The sequence below is a fragment of the Chaetura pelagica genome, unplaced genomic scaffold (assembly GCF_000747805.2).
Source record: "Chaetura pelagica isolate M959 unplaced genomic scaffold, ChaPel_1.0 scaffold90, whole genome shotgun sequence".
Lineage (NCBI taxonomy): Eukaryota > Metazoa > Chordata > Aves > Apodiformes > Apodidae > Chaetura > Chaetura pelagica.
In genome coordinates, this window is record NW_009953496.1 from 421,243 (window position 1) to 445,620 (window position 24,378).

Consider the following 24,378-nt stretch of genomic DNA (forward strand, 5'->3'; position numbering starts at 1 on the left):
AGTGCAACTGCCTGTGGGAACATCATGCTTTACTCTACACAATGAAGTCTGTCAGCTGGTGAGAATAAAAAATAAAACCCCTCCTCCGCAGGCTCTCATCACAACCAGACACCCCAGGATACTTCTTGCATTATCTGACACATGGGTTTTGAACATCTGGATCTAGTGATACTGTCTATTGATGCTTAGAATAACTAGGGTATCTTATTCTCATCAGTCCATTCAAGCTGTTGGGCTACTTGGCATATGTCAAATTCCTGCCGCATTTCTCTGCAGAGAAATACTGATTTTCTTTAAGACTTTACTGGCAGGGTTTGTACAATCCTTTCCTTATGCCTGGTCCACCCTGTGACACTTTTCATATGACTGGTGCTCTAAAAGGGCATCCAAGCTTGTAGAACTGGCACCCTGCAGCAAACCAACAGAGCAGTAAGCTCACGCATGCACACCCGCACGGAGGAGTGTGAGACAGGGAGAGGCAATTAGTAGCCCTGCAGTGTACATGATCTGAAATGTCACTATGAGACATGTAAAGTGTTTAAAGGTAATTTTCAGCGTCACCATCTAAACTGTGCTGTAACTATACTTGTTACTGTACTAATTTCTGATAAAAGTTACCTGAGCACAGCACAGACATAGCTACATATCTCCCACAAGACACTAACGAATAAACTAAACAATTCATGTTTCCTATTACTTTATGCACTAAAGGTTTAATTAATCAATTTCCAAGGGCTAAAAAAGCAAGAGGGAATATAACGCAACAGAGCAAGACTAGAGATAATAAGACTACTTTTAATCAGGTCTCTGAAGAAAACTGAAAATAACAGGAAATGAAAAGTCATGAATAGAAGTCCCCAGTTCTGCCATCCATGCAATAATAAGTTAGATAGTGTAAAAGAAGGCATTAGAATCAAATTCCCTACTGTAGCAACTGGTATAACTCAGTGTTAGTGAAAAGTCTAAAAAAACTCCCAAATCCAAACCCAAACAAAGAACCAAAGAAAAAGGCCCTCCACCTCCAAAACAAACAAACAAACAAAAAACAAACACAAAGCAAGAAGAACTCCAGGTTCTGAGACAATGGAAAACCACCTCCTTAACAGAGGTTCCCCCTTAGCTGGGAATAAAAATAATTTAAAAATTTTGGAGGACTCAAAGAAAAACATCATTTATATATGTTCTCTTCTTCTCTGCCATGCCTTTTAATACTGAAAGTCAAACTAACTTTGTTTGTTTACTTCTAAAGCTTAGTTCAGATCTTCACATTTCACATTAAATAAGATTGCTTGCTGCCTTACAGAGAATCACAGAATCTTAGGGGCTGGAAGGGACCTCGAAAGATCATCTAGTCCAATCTCCCTGCCAGAGCAGGATCCCCTAGAGCACATCACACAGGAACTTGTCCAGGTGGGTTTTGAATGTCTCCAGCGAAGGAGACTCCACAACCTCTCTGGGCAGCCTGTTCCAGGGCTCTGTCACTCTCACAGTAAAGAAGTTTTTTCTGATGTTTACGTGGAACCTCCTATGCTCCAGTTTGCATCCACTGCCCCTTGTCCTATCACTATACATCACTGAAAAAAAGCCTGGCTCTATCCTCCAGACACTCGCCCGTAACATATTTGTAAACATTGATGAGGTTTCCCCTCAGTCTCCTCTTCTGCAAGCTAAAGAGACCCAGCTCCCTCAGCCTTTCCTCATAAGGGAGATGTTCCACTTCATTATCTTTGTGACTCTGCCCTGGACTCTTTCAAGCTGTCCTTCTCCCTGTCCTTCTTGAACTGAGGGGCCCAGAACTGGACACAATATTCCTGATGCAGCCTCACCAAGGCAGAACAGAGGGGGAGGAGAACCTCCCTTGACCTACTAACCACACCCTTTCTAATGCACCCCAGGATGCCATTGGCCTTCTTAGCCACAAGGGCACATTGCTGGCTCATGGTCATCCTTCTGCCCACCAGGACCCCCAGGTCCCTTTCTCCTACACTGCTCTCCAGCAGTTCAGCCCCCAACCTGTACTGGTACATGGGGTTGTTCTTCCCCAGATGCAAGACTCTACACTTGCCCTTGTTGAATTTCATCAAGTTTCTCCCCACCCAACTCTCCAGCCTGTCCAAGTCTCTCTGAATGGCAGCACAGCCTTCTGGTGTGTCAGCCACTCCTTCCAGTTTAGTGTCATCAGCAAACTTGCTGAGGGCACACTCTGTTCCCTCATCCAGGTCATTGATGACTAGTACCGGTCCCAGTAGTGACCCCTGAGGGACTCCACTAGTCACAGACCTCCAACTAGATTCTGTCCCGTTGACCACAACTCTCTGACTTCTTCCTTTCAACCAGTTCATGATCCACCTCACTACCTGATCATCAAGAGCACACTTCCTCTGTTTATCTACGAGGATGCTGTTGGAGACAGTGTCAAATGCTTTACTGAAATCGAGATAAACCACATCTACCACTCTACCATCATCTATCCACCTAGCTACTTCCTCATAGAAGGCTATAAGGTTGGTCAAATATGACTTTCTCTTAGTAAAACCATGCTGACTGCTCCTGATGACCCCCATGTCCTTGATATACCTAGAGATAGTGCCAAGAACAAGTTGTTCCATCACCTTTCCAGGGATGGAGGTGAGGCTGACTGGTCTATAGTTACCCAGGTCCTTCTTCTTGCCCTTTTTGTAGACTGGAGTGACATTTGCTATCCTCCAGTCCTCAGGCACTTCTCCTGTTGCCCACAACTTACCAAAGGTGATGGAGAGTGGCCTAGCAATGACCTCTGCCAGCTCCCTCAGCACCCGCAGGTGCGTTCCATCCGGACCCATTGATTTATGGATGTCCAGATTGCTTAACTGATCCCTAACCCAATCCTCATCTACCAAAGCAAACTCCTCCTTCATCCTGACTTCTTCCGGGGCTTTAGGGATCTGGGGCTCCTGGGAAGAGTCTGCAGCAGTAAAGACAGAAGCAAAGAAGGCATTCAGTACCTCTGCCTTCTTTATATTCTCTGTCACTAGGGCTCCCACCTCATTCAGCAGTGGGCCTATATTGCCTCTAGCGTTAGTTCTGTCTGCAATGTATTTAAAGAAGCCCCTTCTATCGTCTTTGACCTCCCTAGCAAGGTTTAGTTCCATCATCACTATGGCAATCAGCACTCTTGATCTACTTTGTTTAGTACAGCTCTGTAAAACTCTGTTCCAAGTTCTGTACCGCTTTTCCAACATTCAGCTTTTAGGTCATCTTCTTTTTCTGCTGAGGATTTACTATAAATCTCCCTGTCACCCTGATTAGTTCATTAACTTTTAACTTCAGTGAGTTTCTATCTCACACCAGAATTCCTTTACTCATAACTGATACTTAAGCTTTGCTAAATGATTCTTGTGTCATATCAATTGATTGTCCAAGTGCAATTAAACAAAATTAATTTCCTTTGTCTGTAAAATAATTTGTTTTGAGGATGAGTATTGAGCTGTTTATATTTGAAGGTGACTAGGTAGCAGAAATAGTGTGAAGAACTGGTGTTAGAACCTAGTACTTCCCCATTTCTTTTTGTTTCTTGATGTGGTTGTTGGTTTTTTTACTGCTGCTCTTTCTTTCTGGCTCTACAGTTCCCTTGGTCTCCCAATCGATATCCGTGTTACCAGATATCCTTTCTTCTACTGACAGTCACTCAAGATCTTTAAGGTGTATCCACACAGCTTCAAGTGGAAAGCAACAAGCTTAATTTCTATGATGGAGAGATCCTGCAACAGTGGTCATCTCCTGTTCAAGTTAAGGACACTCAAACCTATCAAGTGTATTAGTGTACTGACATACTGTGAAAACAGTGGCTTCTCTATGAGAAAAGCAGGGGTCACATTTTCAAGGAAAACCACCACTGATCTTCTTAGTCAGGACAAAACACAAGTATTCAGTCTTTTCATTTCAGAGCAGGTAAAGATTGAAAGCATCAAAACAATGGATGTCAAGTGACAGGATATATTAAACTACCCAGCCACTAGTTCCCACTTTTCCACTTCCCAACACTTAATTTTGTAATACACTAGATTGTCCTAATCTCCATGTCTGTCATTTTAAATATATCTGTATCGCTCGTTTACCCAGATCATATTCTTTCCTTATCACCAATTGGTAACTTTAAAAACTGTTTTTACTCTTTTACTTTCCTGAACCCAACTAGCTTCTTTTAGCTTCTCACATCAAGAAAAATGCTTAAAGTGGACTCACAGTTATTTAAGTTAAAAAGTCTTCCAAAGCTTTTAATCGCATTTATTGTGCTTGATCTTGCATGTGGTACCATTAAATGTTGGAACTGAGAAACAAAATCATTATGCTAACTGCATGGCTCCATTATAAATATAACTGGCTGACAAGTTGCAAAGGTCTGTTTTAAGCAGTTTTATAGCAAGGAACCTACACCAAAGGTTTTTTATGACAGTCAATTATTTCTCCTTTTTAACATGGCTGTTGGATCAACAGTGGTTTCAGATACTGGACGGCTTGTCACAAGACTTGCAGCTGTGATACTCATCTGATATAACATTAACTTACAAATGCTACAAATTACACTTTCATGTGCATTTACAGATATGTATATCAATCTAAATGTGTACAACACAGAGACACCACTGCTGTCAAGGGAAACCTCTCTCCAGTACCTGCTTTCCCAGATGCTGTGACAGCTGTAAGAAACACTACTGAAATGGCATTCTGGTTCACTGAAAGGGACAGCTTCTCCAGATAAAAAAAAACCTGAAGTAGTCTTTTCTAGACTACTGTTGCTAAAGACATAATCTGTTTTGACAAATGCTTTAAGAAAAGTATAAATGTCCCTTTTTTCCAGTCTGCTTCAGTCTTCTCATTCTTCTTCAACCACACATTGCTGTGTCATATAAATACATTTGATCTGGCATAAGATGACATTTGTTTTTTCTCAGTGCCAGTCACTAAGGGCTTGATCCTTACTCACAGCCATCAGAAAAAATCCTGTTGGCTTCAACAGACACTGATCAAGCATAAAAGTCCTATAACTGTCATTACAATTACTGAAAAGACAACAGATAATATGAATATAGGGAATCCCTGCAGCCTGACTGAAACACCAGTATCACTGTATAAATTATTTCCATTAACAACATTCAGATTTGTCAACTGGTTCTCTTTCTGGAAATCAGAAATACAGTGACCAACTGTTCTGCTTTCCTTCCCCAGCACATGACACATTTGCTCATGCACAGCTCTATCTTTCAATACCCGTAACTATTTGAAAATCAAAATTAAAGTCAGTTACTTTAAAGAAGTACTCACATGCAAGCTATAGACTCTTTTTTCCTCGCTTTATACATTTACAGATAGGTACATATTATTCAGTATAATATTAAATTTAATGATAAGGGGCTATTCCTATTTTTCTCAAATGACATTAATTTCAGGTCACACTATGTGTGTGAGAGATATCCATATTACTTATCAGTTTCAGATCCTGAATGTTGTACTGCTGTTCCAAACGTAAGGCAATATGGTTTAAGAAAGAGTAAATATTATTTCACTGAATCAAGTTTTAATTAATAGAGTCCCCCATTGTTCTTGTGACCAAGAAAAATCAATCAATTACTATAATATTATGAAATTCATTAACTAAGGTATGAATATATAGGAATATTTCCTACTGCCTAGCAGGCAGATAGGGAAAAACAAAACCCAAACAACAAGCTCATAATCTAACATGCATCTTATTTTCACCCAAGGAAAATATCCTTATTACACTTTTCCTGTGGTAGTGTCTCTTTTATCAAGTATTCAGTTGCATTCCACCAAATCCAGAACTTCAGCTTTAATCTACTTATAATTACTTCAAGCAACAAATATTTTTACACAGCTGCTGCTCTTCTTATAGATGAGTTTTTACAAGAAACTAATGACGCTGACTACCTCAGACAGCAAGGCACAGCACAATACGGCTTAATTCTCAGATATGCACTAAAAATTATGATCCAAGGCAATCTGATTATACCACAAAGAGGAGAAACAATACCAAAAAAACAAACATTACCTTGAAAATGCAGTAAAGTCAAATTAGGCAAGACTTTTCCTTTTAAAGAAAAAGTAATTCTGTTGCACAATCTTTTTGTAGCAATCACGTTATACTCTGATACTTTTAAGTAGTGAATATCCTGAAGAAGGAAATTAGTTTTCCTTTCATGTATCAAATAATTCAATAGTTAAAAAAGGCTGAAAGACCTCTACACCTTGGCAGAGCAGAAAAATGAGAAGTACCAAGTGTTCCTTCAAGAAGTATTTCTTAAAAACATTCACAATCCATGCACTAATACTCATTGTCACACTTAAGATATTCCTTGGAGGATTTTGTAAACCAGATTATCAGATAAAAATGGGGCTGGCCTCAAGTAGTAAAATAAGCTTTTCTTAACAGTAATGGGATTTTAATCAATACAATGAGAATAAGATAATAAAGGATGAAGTGAAATCAGTATGTCAGGATTACTATTTAAAATGATAGAAGTCAAAGGTCCAGAAAAAAAACTCAACAAAACCAAAACAAGCAAAAATCCCAAAACTGGAATCCTGCTGGAGACATTATGTGCACTTTTTCTTCGTGCATCAGCACAGACTGTTTTGATAACTACGTTGAAAAAGCTTCTGCACATTAAACAATGTACACAAGGGGATGTACCTTGCTGGTTTTCTTCTTCAAATTATCAAGAAAAACAATGATGCTCTAGTTTCATAAAGCATTTAAGAAAATCAGGTTTCTATCCCAAATCCCACAAAACTGGTCCAGAGTTTACAGTTCTGTTTGTAAATCTCTCACTGCTTTGAATGGCTTTAGTGTAAGAAACTGTGTTTTATTAATTAAGTTGTTTGTTTGTTTGTTTTCTTTTTGTTGTTGTTTTGTGTGTGTGTTGTTGTTTTGTTTTTGTTTTGTTTTTTCTTTTTTTAAAATTTTCAGCTGTACACTGGAATAGTATAGCATAGAGTATCTTGCAAGGATCATCATGTATGAAGTGCAATTCTTGTTCCTCAACTGAGATGAAGATCTGATCAGGAATGGAGTACATTCAGGAGAGATATGGCACACTGGTTAGTCTTTTTGAACTTTTGAAAGATACTGTCAGTCAAAGTAGGTATTTTTGGTAAGGTGCACAATTGTTGAACTCAAAAGCCATAAAAATAAACTAATAATATGTCTCGTATGAGTGACTTAAAATAGAGTCTGTCTACTCTATCAAAACTGGTTTCTTTTTTAATCTTACTATATTACAAATGTGGACAAAGTCACAATGATCAGAGTAAACACAAAAGTGGAGGTGGCTCCCATCTCTTTCATGAGGGCAGATTTCCAATGGCTGTCTTCAAGGGCCAGCAATCAGAGTCCCAATTGTCTTTGATGTGTAGGTGAATGTAAAGGTGGAAGATAAAAGGCCAGGCTCCCATTTCCTTCCTAACAGGGGAGTGTGAAGAACAAAGAACAACTTCTGCTACAGCTGCTATCTCTGTGGAGAGCAACGAGTATTTTTCAAATTCTCTGAAGTACATAAGACACATTTAGTCAATACATGACTGACGAACAACAGACCAGTTAGGCTCTCACACACAAAGCTATATAATTACAAAGTATTATAAAACAAAAAGAGGTAAAAATAAACTGGTTGCTTACTTCAAACAGCTAAGACTCCCACATCAAAGGATAGAGTACCTATGTGTTATAGAGTAACACAAAACAATACATAAAAAGTGATGGTAATGTCATGGTTTTGTCCAATGTTTTCTCCTTCTGCTGTACTTGAGTGAGGGAAATAAGTGATGCTGAGATACCAGAGCTGCTCTGCAAAGACAAGTATTTTGCTGACTCAAAAAATGTATGTATGTAGAAAAATGGTCCTACTACCTAGGATTAGAATTTGGTACAGAAGCATCCCAAAAAGTTTGGAGAAGCAAGTGTGGGGAAGGAGGTTTTAAAAATGAGCAGGCTATTAAGTAGAAATGCAAACAAGACATGTTGGGGGGGTGTGATGGACGTTAATTGTGAACTGATGAATGAAGGTGCTGAATGGCATACATTGTCCACTAGTGGAAAAGCCTTCCTTGACCTGCATCCAACATCAGCAATATAGTCTTCTTCCACATGTAAAAGAGGTAAATCTTCCACCAAAATAGTAAAGTATTTAAGTTCCAGGATAGACATCAGAGAAAGTAACACACACCCCAAAAAACTCCCAATAGCAAAGAAACAGAAGTACTGGGATAGGCTTCCTTGGAAAACAATGGAATCTCCCTATTACAGGTCTTGAATAAATGGCTAGACAGACACCTGTCTGGGATAACTTAGGTGCAGCTTAGATGTTCATAACTGGAACACAGAGATCAATGACATGACTTCTGTCTTCTTCTTTTTTTCTGTTATTATTTCATTTCCAAAACTTCCCAAAAACATCTAATAAAGCATCAGAAAGTTAAACATACATTCATGATGAATTAAGTTTGTTTAAAAATAGAAATTTTTTACAGCATCCCACCCCTGGGTATTGGAGGAGGGGAGAAGCAAGTAAAGCCCTTTAAAAGTCCTTTTCTAATTTTTAAGATACGTCTTATCAAAGCATCTGTGGTGCACCATTCGGAAGAACCACTTTATTGTTGAAAAAGAGACAGTTTAAATTTCTCTAAGTGGAGAAAAAGAAGCAAGCTTGAGCCATTGTCCAAAGTTTAATTATGCAGAAGCAACCTTGTGAATTCGTACTGCTCATGAAAACCATGCATTCTAGTACACCTTAATCATACAACAGATTGAATACTAAAATGACAAATTTAAGCCTTCAAAGACAAGTCAAAAAGCTATTAGCTGTTAAAACAATGCTCACAGAAGCGTAGTTAAGCAAAACCCAATTAATCTACAAAATGAATTCTGGGTAGAAGATAAAGAAAATAGTTTAATTATGGCCTCAGTAGAATATCATGACAAGATGCGAAACAACATTGCTGAAAGGCTGCACATTCCTATGTCTGTCAGAAAATGTTAATTTCAAAAAAAGTAAAATAAAAATTAAACACTTCTAAAATCTTATTTGCTCCAATAGATTTAATTATCTCGACAGTATGCTTCATGACATGAAATGGACAACCTGAAAGGTCAACCAGAAAGACTGTCAGACTTGCTGCACCAACCATGATTTGCTGGGATATATTTAAAACACTCAAGCTTCACCAAGGCTAAGTACTGAATCAAGACATTTGCATTAATGGGCCTTTGACAAACTAATACTAATTTTTTTTATACGACACAGAAACCACACAACATGAGCACCATTACAAGATACATAGCATATCGATACCATTAAAGCTCAATTATAATGAATACTTGCTCATTTATTTTTCTAAGCACTACTGCAAGGAATGTAGCAGCAGTTTCACAGATGTCAGCTGGAAATAGTAGCCTTTCATTTAATTTGCTGAAAGATTGTTCCCTCCTATTAACTCCCTCCTAAAGATCTGTCAGTGTTGTAATAATAAAAATGTAATTTTAACATGAAGTTTAAACCAATGAAGTCAAATTTCTGGAACAAACTGCTTAGCTGCCTCACTAGCTTCTTTTTATTTCCTTCTCAAGAGCTCTGAAACTACCCTACCATTGTACAAGTCTCATTTTGACTCAGCCCTCTGCTATCTGGATTCCTATAGTGACATCCATGTGTCTACGGCATTTGCTGCTGGGATTTTATTACTGCTTGTTCGTGGGCAGTGGATTGTTTAATACAGAGCAAACCAACTATTCCAACAAGTCTTTAAAAAATTACATTAAATGATACCATATCCTTTAAGACAGGTTCATTCAGTTTGGTTATGGTGTACTACAGTGAACAAGGTCTCCTCATCTTCTGAGCAGCACACACAAGGTCACTCATTTTTTTAAGGTGAGATCAGAGTGAGAACACTGAGTATTTTGGATGTTGGCTAGGTGGAGCTAACTAACCCAACACTTAGAAGAGAGTCCACATTAGCCAACCAGACTAAGAAGTCAGGTTGCATGTTTGCCACTACACAAAGTCATGGGCTCCTACTCTTCTCTGCCCTTACCGAAGTCAGCTTGTAATGAGTTAAAGGTCAGTTAGAGCAGAACACAATCATAGAAGTATTGCACGTTGGGCCATTGATTTTTAAGGTTGATCAACCAGGCATTAGCTCTCTACTACAGTAATTCCAAATTATATGGCAATATTGGGAGAAAAAAAACCCAACAACAAACAACAAAACAGCAGATATTCAACCTACATGACATCCAAGAATCACCCAAACCTTGGCAGGCTCCAGTAGCAAGAGGCACACTCACTTGAAACGCTCACCCAGCCATAATGCTGATATGAGATCATGCCACACAGTTACTTTTAAAGCATCCTGGACACCACAGCAGAAATCCAAAGATATTACAGAGGATCAGCTTTCCCAGCTGATATGTACATGCATCTGATCAGCAAGCAGATTAAAAAGGAAAAAGTTTTTCTTAAAAAAGAAAAACAAAAGACATGAAAAGTCAACCTATCTATCAAAACTGACAGAAAGATTAAAAGTGTTGTGGCTGGAGTGTTGCAATTAACATTCCATGACTTCTAGTATTACAAGAAAAAATCCACAAATAGCTACAAAAAGCCCTGAGGCATACATAAAACTGAACCTGCTTTTGGATGATCTCTTGGACTTGACTCCCCACAACAATTTTGCAACCATCTATTTTGTCAGCAGAGCTGAATGAATTGCACCACTGGATCTCATTTATGGTTATATTTTGTCCTACATTATGAAGTAATTCTGTAACGTGTGCTCTTTGCCAGTTGCAGTATCTGGTAGTGCATGAAGGCACACAACAAAATTACAGCTGATCTAACTGAAAGTTACACCGTGATCATGCTGATCAGTAAAGTACTGGAATTTCTAATCCACCTTAGAATGACTCCAAAGGATGCGTAAGACCCTGCAAAAAAACTCTGTCTCCAAAAAGCTGCATTTCATGTAACTGTTCTTCTTTTGCCATGTGCCAACTGGGCTTTATTACTATGAATGCTCATGAAAGTTGTGTTACATTGAGTATGACTGCAAAGAAACCAGTAAATTTGATAATAAAACAGAAAAACTTCAGATACTGACAAAATGGCTTGAAGCAGACAAAAATAATGAAAATATGAATTGTTCACAACCGTGTGTCTAAACTTAAAAGGAAGAAGCCAAATTTGCTATATTCTTTCATAATCTGATTTGTTCCAAAATGAATTGTTCAATACTACTAATGCAATAAATTGCATTGCTGCTTATTTATTTGCTTTGAAATACAGTCTAATTTAATAAATGAAAATGTTTTGATACATAGAACAGTATGGAATATTTCAGGATCCTAAAATCACCAATATAACACTGCCTGTGAAACAGAAATTATAAGGCAAATGGTGAACAACGTCATTCACAGTCATTCATGTCAACCAACAAACCTCTGCCAGTTTTCAAGTTCTACTCTTTGTGCTTGAAGTTTGTTTTAGATTTTTATTTGTTTGGGTTTTTTAAAATATTTTTATGTCTCCAGGAGTTACTCATTAAGCACACCCAATATGAGATCTGCCTGTATTTTACTCTTTAACACTAAAAACCAACCAAATTTCCAAGTAGATCCTTTACAAAATTCCAAGGCTTTTATTTTATTAGAACCTCAGTTACACCCTTCCCCCCTGAACCAAATCCCTTATATATTTATTGTCATTATGGAATAATCAAATCTTTTAATTTCTGCTTAAAATCTTGGCTGGCTCTCTGTTCAGCTTGAGCTGGATCAAGAAAAGACATAGAAGGCTTGACTTCACCGTAGGCATCTAAGACGAGCTTTGTGATCCCCACACATCCTGAGAAAAAGCAGGCCAGATATGCTGAGCAAACACCCCCTTTCAGACACTTTTGTGTTTATAACCATAAACCACATGTCTAAGAAACGTAAAATCTCAGTTCCATTCTTCTCCAGCTGAGAAGGTTCAAACTCCTGCCTGCTAAAATTCCTGGAGAATGCCTTAGGTACTAGACAAGAGACTGTTCTCGGAAAGGCTGTCCCATCATTTCTCCTGTTGAGCTTGAGTCACAAAATAACCAAAAGGACAGAATCACTGGACTGAAAATTCTGGGCTTTTGGTTTTCCGGAACACCTTCTCTAATGCAGTCCTAAGGAAAACTTAAACGACAACAAAAGCCCTTAAATAAAGACAAGCAAGACCCCTAAAATACCCCTTATGTAAACAAAGCAGGGTTTTGTGTTTTTTTTTAACTATCTGTTCACTGACAGTGTAAGGATACTGAATAGTTTGAGACAGTTTTCAGAGTTTGATTTACATGGATACTTGGAGGTTTTTCCCATTCCATTGTTAAAATAACACTAAAGATAAATCTTTTTGACAAGATTACAATACTTTGTTCATCAGTGTATTTTAGGAGCTTGAACTTTATAGTTAGCAAAACCAGTCAGACTCCTTAAGAGCATTTTCTCTTACCAACTCCAGTGCTGGGATTGTAGTTCTAATTTTTGTTTTGTAGCATTTGATTTCCTAATAGATGAGAGGTACTGAATACAGGTGGTCCAGAATAACCTTCATGCCTCATAAAGAAGGCAAGAAGGGCACAAGCACTCCCCTACTCAAGTCACCTTCTCATGCTAACTCAATACACCCAGGTAATTTCTATTTTCCCTTTATGTTTCTGAAAAACATTTATGCATTTATAGACAGGTTATGGAAAATGGAAACTAACACAACCATTACAGTAATTTGTTGAGTAGGTTTATTAATTTGTCAAAATTAAGTCAATAAGAGTTTTAGTAACATTATTATATTACTTGATTAGTTTTTGAAAGTGATTATCCTAAGAACTCTATTTAATTGGAAGCATCTCAATTTACAGGGTACATTAAATTCTCAGTAGCTTTTAAGATTATTCAACACAAGCAGGTCAATTACCAGTAATTACTGTTTCATACAACTGCTTTGTCAGAAGCTTCAGTACAACACTGGAAAATCATAAAAGAGGGTTCTAAAAAACACAACTGAACTTCAGTCCTAAAAGACACAACTGAACTTTATTCACATTATTATAGTAAAAGGCCATAACTAACATCTCAATTGTTACAAACATTACAAAATTGAAAGACTGTAAAATTTGAGCAAAGATTAAAACCCAGTTGTCTACCTTAAAACAGATGATGTTAATTTGTCAGGACTGCCAAGTCACTGAATTGCACTAACTGCACTCATGCCCAGATGAACATTAATTACCAGATTAGAAAGTTATAATTAATTTTCTTAATATCACTACACTGCTTTTCTTCCTTGAGTTAATAAAAACAGATTGCCATCAATCTTTGTTAATTTATGCTGCAGAATAGAATGGCTGTAGCTATTTCCATATGTGAAAAGCACTGCATGCGTAGTTCTTGGTGTAATACCCTGCCTAGAAGCTGTATCTTCTGACATTTTAATGAAGTGCTGTAATAAGGCAAATAAATTATAAATTAGAATGTGACTTAATATAGTGTCATGGTTTGACTCCGGATCAGCCATTAAACCAGTGACAACAACGATCTTGATCCCCTCCCCCTCCCACCCAGGTGAGGAAAGGAGAGAGAGAATAAAAAAGAGAAACTTTCCAGACTGAAAACTAAATTAGACATCTTTAATTAAATACTAATGATAAAAGAAAATATCATAGAATCATATGGGTTGGAAGGGACCTCTGAAGATCATAGAGTCCAACCCCCCTGCTGCAGCAGGAACACCTAGGGCAGATCACACAGGAACATGTCCAGATGGGTCTTGATAGTCTCCAGAGGAGACTCCACAACTTCTCGGAGCGGCCTGTTCCAGTGCTCTGTAACCCTCACAGTAAATAAGATTTTCTTCATGCTGAGGTGGACCTTCCTGTGTTGCAACTTGGTGCTGTTTCCCCCCATCCTATCACAAGGCACCACTGAAAAGATACTGGCCCATTCTTGACACCCACCCTTCAGATATTTATAGACATTAATAAGGGCTCCTCTTAGTCTTCTCAAGACTAAACAGCCCCAGGTCTCTTAGCCTTTCCTCATACGACAGATGTTCCAATCTCTTAATTATCCTTGTAGCTCTCCGTTGGACTCTTTCCAGCTTATCCCTGTCCCTCTTGAACTGGGGAGCCCAGAACTGGACACAATACTCCACATGTGGTCTTATAAGGGCAGAGTAGAGGGGGAGGAGAACCTCCCTTAACCTGCTGGCCACACTGTTCTTAATGCATCCCAGGATACTGTTGGCTCTCTTGGCAACAAGGGCACATTGCTGCACCATGGATACCTTGTCCACTAGGTCCCCAAGGTCCTTCTCCATGGGGCTGCCTTCTAGCAGGTCAAGCCCTAATCTATACATACAAGTATGATCAAGAATGTGCAAAACCTCCACCCCCAGCAACTCCCATGGCATTTCCTGAGCTGTGAGCAGTTCCAAAATGTCCCAGACTGCTTCAGAGAGAGCAGCAGAGCAGACAGGAGCTGAGGGGAGAGTCATGAAAGTCAGGAATGGAGGAGCCCAGGGATCAATGGTGATGGATAGACAGAGTCCTACCTGGACACCAGTGATGAACAGAAAAGAAGAGAAGAAAGAAGAAGCAGGAAAGGGGGTTGGCTTCTGTGATCCCTGACCTTATACTGAGCTTATGTAGACATATGGAATGCAATGCTTTGGTCAATTTTGCTGTCTGTCTAGTCCACTCCTCCCTACATGAGGGTTATAGATATGATTCTTCTGCTCCAGTAGCATCTGAGGCCTTAGATCCAAAAAGCAGAGCAAAGTGACCTTGGTCTCTCAGCAGTAACATAAACATTCCAATATTATCAGTTCACTAGCTGCAAAACTTGCTGCTAGTTAAAAGAGAGCTCACTGAAGGGAAAAAAATCAGTAAGAAGAAAATTGGCTGCATCCTGGCTCAAATCAAGACTTACAGTTTGTAGAAAAACTACGTAACCTTAAAAATGACTTCTTCAAGAATCTTTTAAATAACAAAATTCAGAGATGCATAGTATTTCAACATCTTTCCAACTAGAAAAGAGGTTTTGTAGTTGTGTTGTTGAAAGACTTCACTGCTGAGACTTCTTAAATTGAAAATCAGAAACCATTAAAAGGGCTCCAAACCTGCCTGGCCTTTGCAGAACACAGATTGCAGGAAATTTTAAGAACTAGCAAAGGAAAACAGCTTCACAGATGTACACTAAAGTTCACCAGAGTTCTGATTAAGAGCATTCAGTTAAAACACTGCAAGGACAGTTCATGCAGCATTCAAGCAGTGTACATCTTCCTGTGTCCATATCTGTATTAGCATCAAGGCATTTTTATAAAATGGAAAGGATTATTCAAGGGTTCTCTTGTGAGGAAAGAACTGTGTAAAATTAATGCACCTTTTCTCATTTCCCATTTATGCCCAAAAGAAGTTTTATTTCTCTATTCTCAGTGCTGCTAAAAATTATTTCTTTCCTCCCCTCCTATACCTTTCTTTGTAAAAGGTAAGAATGAGTGTAGAAATAGGAGAATTATGGCATCCTAATTTCCAAAGAGCAGTAATCTATTTTATTCTGAGCTAATATAAGTTTTCATGTGGTCAGTTTAGGTGTCAGAAAGGGAAGAATTCCATTTAATAGTAAATGATACACTACATTCAATAGTATATGAAAGCTGAAAACGTTTTGTGTTTTTTGGGGGTTGGTGGTTTGTGTTTTTTTAATGTTTCTCAAGTCTTCCAGGAGATGGTGAAAACCACCTAATTCTGTATTTGAGAGAAACTAGAGATAGAATAAGAGATTTTAAAAGAATATTTAGGCTTCAGCAGCAAAGCCAAGTGCAATTTTTTTTTTAGTTATCCTTTCTCTCAAACTTCCTTAAAAGCAGCCCAATTTGCCTTGCACTGCATGTATGTGAACATCTATAATGAAAGACATATTATAAGGTTCATGGCCTTAGAGAAGCATTGAAGGGGAAAATATCTTTCTAGTGAGAAAAAAAATCATCTGTGAAGAAGACAATAGAATGTGTTCTCAGTAATGATTTCTGAAAACATGTAGTTAGCAACTTTTCTTCACATTTTAGGACAATACAGAGCAACTGCAAACCCGTATCACCTATTTAAACTACTCATTTTAACATCTAAAATAATCCTTACTTTTGATGTTAAATCAGGTAAAAATCTCTAGTCTAACAATGCTGAACAGCTATCATACCCTCATGCATATTATCATCAACAATTTACTCAAAGTACAGTCCTTGGCAGGTGCTCAATTCTTTTTACCCACAGCATTATAAAGATGCTTAAAAGAGAGGAGAAAAAAACCCAAATAACCAACGACCACCTTTCTGTTTTGAAATGACTGTTTTAAAGAATGACATCCGCCATTTTAGAATTTTTCCATGTAGATGTATCAAAGCAATCTGAGCTAAAATACACAAGCAAAACACTTTGTAGATGCCCCCTCTCCCCTTCTCATGGCTACTTAAAGAGCCTCCTAATGAACTACGGAGTGACAGATTTTGCAGGCAAAATACTGCAAATGTTCATACATTGTATCAAATACACAAAGCAAGTAATTCTTAAGTGTCTTCACAATTTCTCATTTTGAAAACTTTTAGGAGAAACAATCCTAATGTAACTTACTATTTTTAGATTGTTTCCCTGTGGTGACTTGGAATGTGGTAGAAGTAGCTGAGAAGTGCTTGTGTTCATTTTATTTACTAGTGAAACTTGAAGTGTGTATGAATTGACTCCCCTCTGCACGAAGCCTCTTCCAACAATCACATATTGCCTACTATAAGATTATCATTTACTGGACACAGATGAATTAGGACATACACGATACAGGCAATTGGAAGGGAAATTATCTTTAACCAGTGCAAAGACTAATGTGTCTACATTCAGGTGTCATAGTTCCCGGCAGTCAGTATGCCCAGGGAAGGGCAGCTCAGCAGGTCAGGCACCAGGCATTTATGTCAGGGCAAGACAACTTCTCCTCAAGCTACTTTGTAGTACCTGGCTGACTGTAACAGGAACTGCTAGTTCCTGCTGTGCTGGTAAAACATACTAACATGTCTCATCTTGAACTAAGACTCATCCTGCACATCTTTATGGACAAATCCAATTATTAATTAATTAATTAATCCAATTATGTTTGGCAAGTCAATACTAAGGGTTCCCTTCCATCTCCTAGGCAGTGGGAAAGTATATCACACAAATAACTCCTCATTACTTGCCAATATCAAGGTAATAGCAGCAGTTAAAGCAGCTAAAGGATGAGAACAAGCAACACCAACATCTACATACTGATTTATAACATCTTATTTTCCATAAATGCCATTTTAAAATCTTGCAGGCAGACTTCTTTAGGGAACAAAAGTAGTTTTAACTATCTGGAAGCTAACTGAGGACCTGATGCAACTTTCCCATGCTCCTCACTATCCATCTTATGTCACTGTGTTTCAGCCAGGGCTTGATTACTTTACAACCAGACTAGTAGAAAATTTGAAGTGGCTGCTTGGTACATCTCACCTACTGGTACATGTCATACGTGACTGGGGTGAACTTCCTACTCCTAATTTCTTCTAGGGCAAAACACAAAATAGTACAACTTGCTTATCCCAACTCAAATCTCTTCCCCTTTCCAGCACAGAATACTTTCATACTTTCTAATTAAATAACTCACCAAAAAAATCTTTTTAAGCCATGAAGACAAAAATTAATGATAGCTGTGAAAGATTTTGATACCCTGAAGAGGCTGCTGTGAAAGGGGGTGAAACTCATAAAGTGAACACTAAGTCCTTCCTGTAACACACCAGCTTCTGTGGGACTGTATGTCAAAAGTTTGTTTCATTTTATAAAAGAACACTATTGTCAGTGCCACAGAGATCTATAAAGTGTTTGAAATCATACATTTTATGCTGAGGAATTGTATTACTAATGCTCACATACAGTTTTACAGAGATGAGTATAGTAATGATGCACTTATAAGCATTTATACTCATTCTATAGTGCACTAATGAACTGTGTGGAAAGAGAGTTTAAACTTAGAATTTGGGACTAGAATCTATTTTCTGCTGCTATAAAGAAAGCACTTGAATTGAGAAAGATTTTGCAGCAGAAATAATAGGTCTCAAATCTTTCCTGTGTTATTGCCAGAGGGCACCCTCCCATGCAAATTCAGTGTTACAATATTGAACTGAACCTGCTTTTGAATAATTCAGCTTAACATTATGGACTATCACCAAAATAATGTAATTCTTGGTTCTTTTTTATTTTTCCTGACCAAACAGATATGTTGTTTAAACTATCTTATGGAATTTTTTCTGGTATTTTTATAATGAGATTTTTGCACTGCTCAAAACTAAATCAGACACTGCCACAGATCAAAAGTATCTATCCTGACAACTGTACTAACACCTACAAGCGGAAAATCTGTATTTCAGTAACACTCAGATAATTTTTTTTTTCATTTTATGTTTGACCATAGTAGAATTATTTATGGAAACTCAAAGGAAAACAAGGAAAGCTGTTTTGTTTTGTCTTTTAAATGAAATATAATTTCAACAGGTTGTTTAATTCTTACTGACTCTAAGGCACCAAGTTATGCAGAACTGGCTACTCATTTCAGATTAAGCAGACTCAGCAAACCATTTGCTTACTGTGGTGTTCCAACATGTTCTAAAACAATGAAATTGTTAATCAGACAACATATAGCATGGTGATATTAAAATGCCCCAAACACAGAACTATTTTTCAAGTTTATTTTGCATCCAGTACTGACACAAGAATTGTAAACTTGTTTATGAATCATGCAATGAACCAGAGTGTTAAATAGCACCTGCAATGGCAATGCTGAAAAAATGTACTGTTTGCTGAAACCATCCTTGTCACTAATTACTTGTAAATTAGGATGGAATTAATTTCCTCAGCTTGAAAAGTTAGTTCTTTCAATTATTTGCCCAAGGTCAGGATCTCTAGAACATAAATCATTCTATCCCAAACCCGATGTTTAACACAAACAATTTTTAGACAGATAAAGTTCAGCTAAGATTTATCTCATTGTATGCAGTGCTAATACAAATCCACACTGTGATGCAAATGCCTGAAGAAAAAAAGTCTGGTTTCAATTGTTCTGTTTTGCTACAGGGGAAATCTCAGTGTTTATTACCTTCCTGACGCATTTGCCAAAACCACACACACACAGCCTTTATTAAGAGTGCAAACTAGACCACTTTTAGCTTTGTTTTCTTAGGTAGTTTTGATTTCTTCCTCTAAAATTATGCCCAAGTTACACAGAAGTGATAAAATTAAAGACTCCATCTAATCACAACTCCTGCATAAGCCTACAATGACAAACTTTACAGACAATGTAAGTTTTTCTTCTTTCAAACCCCTTTAAAAAAACAGGTTTATTTTTGCCAAATATAGTAAATTTTTAAGAATGAGCTTTATTTAACTCTTCAGGTTTTTTTGTTGGTTTTTGTTTGGTTGGTTTTTTTGGGTGGGGTATTTTTCCACAATTTAATTTAGACACTAAAGTTAACAATGCAAACCAGAAAATTTAAATTATCCCTCCTGATTGAATCTCCACAAGAAAATACTTGTGAAGTTATTACAACAAGTAAAAGCATGCACCACTAATTACAGAATTGCTATTATGTTACAGAACATAACATACAAGCAACTTGATGCTTAGGAAGATATTGCAGAATCATGCAAAAATGAAATTTTAGGCTTTTCTGATAGTGGTAGGTAGGAAAAGCTGACCAAAAATGTTTCCTGAATTTATGTGTTTGGATTCTTTCTTCTTTCCATATTTTAAATTTTCTAAATGCATTACGATTCTTTTACAAACAATAAAGGAATATACTCTAAAGTGCATTGATTCTGATTATTTGGAAGAAGCCCCAGTACTCAAAGAGAACCAATTTGTTACATGCTAAAATCTTTACTTAGGAATACTAGAGTTTTTCTAATGAGGAGCAGCACACTTAAGATATTTTGAAGGCCACCTCAAGTGATTCAGGTACATGGGACCTTAAACATATTCTAAAGTTGGGAATTACTTTGAAACTTTTAAATAATTTCAAGCAAGTTCTGTTGTCTAAAGACCAATATTTCATACCTTGGTGATTGGTTTATCAGACACTTCCACCTAGGCTGAGGTGCTGAGAGACAAGCTCCTATAAATGTGCCCGCAACCTAAAACACTGCCAGTACTCTGAAATAACCGGGTGTGTTCCCCCGAAAGGGAACAACACCTCTGCCTGTGTCTCCCTGGCAGACACTGTGGCATTTTAGCACAAAATCCCTCTCCAAAGCAGCCAGGCTGTGTTGGGTAGGCCAGGCTGGTAGGGAAGAGCCATCTTGCTTGGTGCTATGGTGATGGAACAGGAATTATTACCTAGTATTAAAGTTTAAAGCACCCAAAACAACTCCCAGAAAAAAACCGAAAACAAAAAAACCCCAAACAAAAAAACCCCAAACAAAAAAACCCCAAACAAAAAAACCCCAACAGGTGTGTTTTTCCTTGGTGGTTAGTTTGGTTTTTTTTCTTTTTCCAAACAACATGAGAGAAGAATGATAGTTTTGGAAGCTGCACTGTGGGCCTATCTTCTTGTTCTGAATCCACACAGTGGCTCCAAGGGCTCAGTAGCTCTGAGAAGCTTCTGTTGAAACTGTGAAAATTCTGAGGCCTGGAAAGGACTGTGGCAAAACTTAAATATTATGCATAAAATGTGATTATTTTAAAGGCAATAATAATTTTTTTAAAATATGAAAAGAGGATTTTGCTTTAAAATTATGTTGACATCATCCCAATAGCATAAATATTACAGTTTTGAAACTTCCTTCCTCAGTTATCTACAAATGAATAACTACTGTGTTCAAATAATCTAGCAAGGCCTCTGCTATCTCACTTGACAAAATAACATAACTTGTAATTCAATTCAGGTTCACTGTTAACATAGAAGCAATGTTGAAGTGTAAAAGACAGAAAATCCTAGGCTGATATCAGACACAATAAACATTTTAAATTTGAGTAAATCTTACCACTCCCTGTGGTTTAATTTTAATACAAATTCATTTATTTTATTTCCAGCTCCTGCTTTCTGACTTCTGTTAAGCCTTCCTTCTCTGACCCACTCCACCCACACTTCATAGCTTGTCTTTCTATGCAGAACTTTCTATGGTCCCCATATCTATAAATGCTTTTTTTTACTTCTGTCACTAAGCCAGGGAAACAAGTACAGTATCCTCCTTAGCCACAACAACATTTGCAAACAGGCTGGATTGTCCAAAAAAAACATTACCAGTTTGTTATGTTTCCAGAAATAAAAATATTTAGTCCAGTTGAAAACCTTTGCATTAAGGTAAGATACAACTATTTTTCAAAGCTTCAGATGCACTTAACAGTTATATGATACATTGATTCTTCATAAAAACACAGGCACCTTAATGGCTAACAGTATTGCTACATAGTAGCACATAAGGGATAATAAATAACCTTCAAACAACTAGTCAGTGTATGGAGAGCAAACATTTCACAGAAAACATTGTTCTATATAAGAATGCTTCTGGGTTCTTATTAGAAAGTAGTAATTTCATCTTATTGGAACTAATGCTGACTAGAAAAAGTTACAGGTCTGCTTTCAAACAGGGAGAGAGTGATATCAAGAGACAATGCCTCGTCCAAAAGAGTAAAAATTTTGTACAGAAGTTTATTGCTGACTCATCCAACAGTCTAAAAACAATCTGGATTCTTTTCTGCATTTCACAGCTGGATGTCATCCTATAAATACAAGTCCCATACAGCTTCCTTTTTATAGGGATAAAAAAAAAAAAAAAAAGATAAATACATTTAAAAGGTTCCTTGAACCTGTGAACATGATGCAAACTGGGTATTTGTTAAGATTACTTAACTCACTAAGAGGGTTATAATTTCAGATTATTTATTTCTATAAATCTGAGAAACATATTGCAGAAATAGACAAGCAATCCAATTGCTCAGTCACAAACTGCTCGAAGTTTCTAGAGAGAAAGGGAAATGAAACTTTCAGCATGAAGAAGCCAGATTATCTGCTTACTGAGAAGCAAAATAACTAGAGGTATTTTAAGAAGCTGCTATAGTTGCTGTTTTAGAAGTAAGGTAGTCTAAATACTTAAAGAATTTAGGTGATGGAGGAAAATAAATAAATAGATAGAAACTGCCAGCTTGTGCTCCTTATCCCTAAAATAATAAAACCTAAACCTATATGTTAAGCCAACATTGCTTTGTATATAGCCTCCTTCTGCAGCCTCTCTCTGTACCAGTGTTTTCAGCCAGAACAGGCAACAAGTGCTAGATAATACAGGTTACTCAAATAAGCAAGTACGCCACAAAAGGAACTTCGAATTTGGCAGTATAAGTAGAAGTGAAAAACCGATGCTGAAGATAAACTGAAGATACAGAGCAGTAGCAAGAAATATGGAAATGCAACCAAAACATTTAGAAAGAAAGAAAAGGAAATCCCAGTACAAACTTAAAATGTACTGCAGAGACAAAAAGAAATTTTACTAACACATGCAAGAATTGGTTCATTATTTTAGCTGTTGTACAGTGAACTTTTTAATATATTTGATAATCAGGGTCCACAAACAGACAATAAGTGTCCCATGGTCATAAAGTAATGAGGAAAGAAGCAGGATTAAGGAAAACAATAGAGAAGAGAAAAAAATACTATAGTTCAGGTGGATGCCTTTGACATGTAAGGATACACTCAAGACAAAAGCACACAAACATTTACACACAGAGGCACACGAGAAGAGAGCAAGTCTGACTATGATGATACAGGACGAGCAGAGAAAACAAAATATTTTGTGAAGAACATTTGCATAGTGAAACAAATATCCAGCTGATCTGTTAATCCAAAAATAGTAATTTAAAAATAACCACTGACACCCACAATGTATTGTGAGTGTTCACCAATTTGAAGCATAAATCAAAATAAAATAAAATACTATTCAGAAATGAGACACATTAGATCGACAATATATGCAGGCTGCAGTGGCTTAGCATTGCCTAAGCTTAGATGACAGCATATTTGTTTACACACAGTATTATGGAAGAGTCATCTATTGAAGGTCAAATCTAGACAGATGTGCAAGGATTCAGAATGAATAACCAAGAAGCCAGCATTTAATGTAACTCTTCCTGCCATAGCAAGGAAAGTTATCTCAACAGAGATCCTCTTCCACTTTGTTGCAAGATAAATGAATCGCTTTGTGGTGTTGCTGACATTTGCAGTGCACCCCAGCAGCTATTGTGAGAAGTCAGGAATAAGATCATAAAGACCTACCACAGGATTTGAACTATCTGCAAAAAAAAATAATTGATAAATCATGTAGATAAGCAGGTATTTAAATAAGGGCTACCTATAAGAAAAATACTTAGCCTGAATACCTTATATATGTTTACATATGCTATGTATATAAGGTACTGTTGTGTTGCAATTAAAAATGTATGCAAGGGTTTAAGTACTCAGTTTTTGTAACAGTTTAAAAACAAATAACCAACAAAGCTCAAGCCGTTGTGCTATTGAACGTGTGCAGAACTCATTAAAGTCTGTTGAGAAGGAATAATTAGCATGCATGTAAGTAACCAAAGTCCATGGATCATCACCAGGCAGCAGTTAATCAGCCCCATCAACCATAAGAAAGTTAAGGAAGCAAAGCCAATCAAGCAAGCATGCCAATGTAAGTCCTGCGCTGGGGAAAAAGGTGTTCCCATAAATACAGATTAAGCAGAGAACAGTGGAAGATGCTGATTGTCAGGAGGGAACCATGCAAAACCCACAACATGACACCAACACATGCACATGTGAAATTTGCCATGATTCACTTTCTTGTGGCAGGTGGTGCTGGGGTTTATTTGCAGTATGAAGAAAGCTGATGTGTCCTTATAAATACACAAAAATATCCCACAGGTGTAGCTTTCAATATTCTTCCCCAGGCAGTGTGCAAAGCAAAGGTTTTCTTTACCAGCACAGTATGACTTGCTAGCTGGCCTGAGGCTGACCAAGGAACTGCTGATGTCTGTCTGGAGTCACATACTGGAGGCCAGTCCAGCACAGCACTCATCTCCTACAGCAAACACACTGCTGTCTGCAAAACACAACTGGCCAAAGCAAAACCATGCCTTGGGAGAGGGTGCAAAACAGTGAGTCACTTGTAGCAGATACTGCTCTTGTCTCTGGATATGCTACTGAAGGATATTGTGAGAACAACTGGATATTTTACCCCTTCAGAGTAGCACACATCTTTTGGCCCTTACCC

At 37.5% G+C, this 24,378-nt stretch overlaps 1 protein-coding gene across 1 annotated transcript in view; it reads right to left on the bottom strand.

Moving 5' to 3' along the window:
- MAN1A1 (mannosidase, alpha, class 1A, member 1) overlaps positions 1–24,378 on the bottom strand; it is a 104,573-nt gene that overhangs the window by 34,445 nt on the left and 45,750 nt on the right. The gene's annotated exons all lie outside the window — the stretch shown is intronic.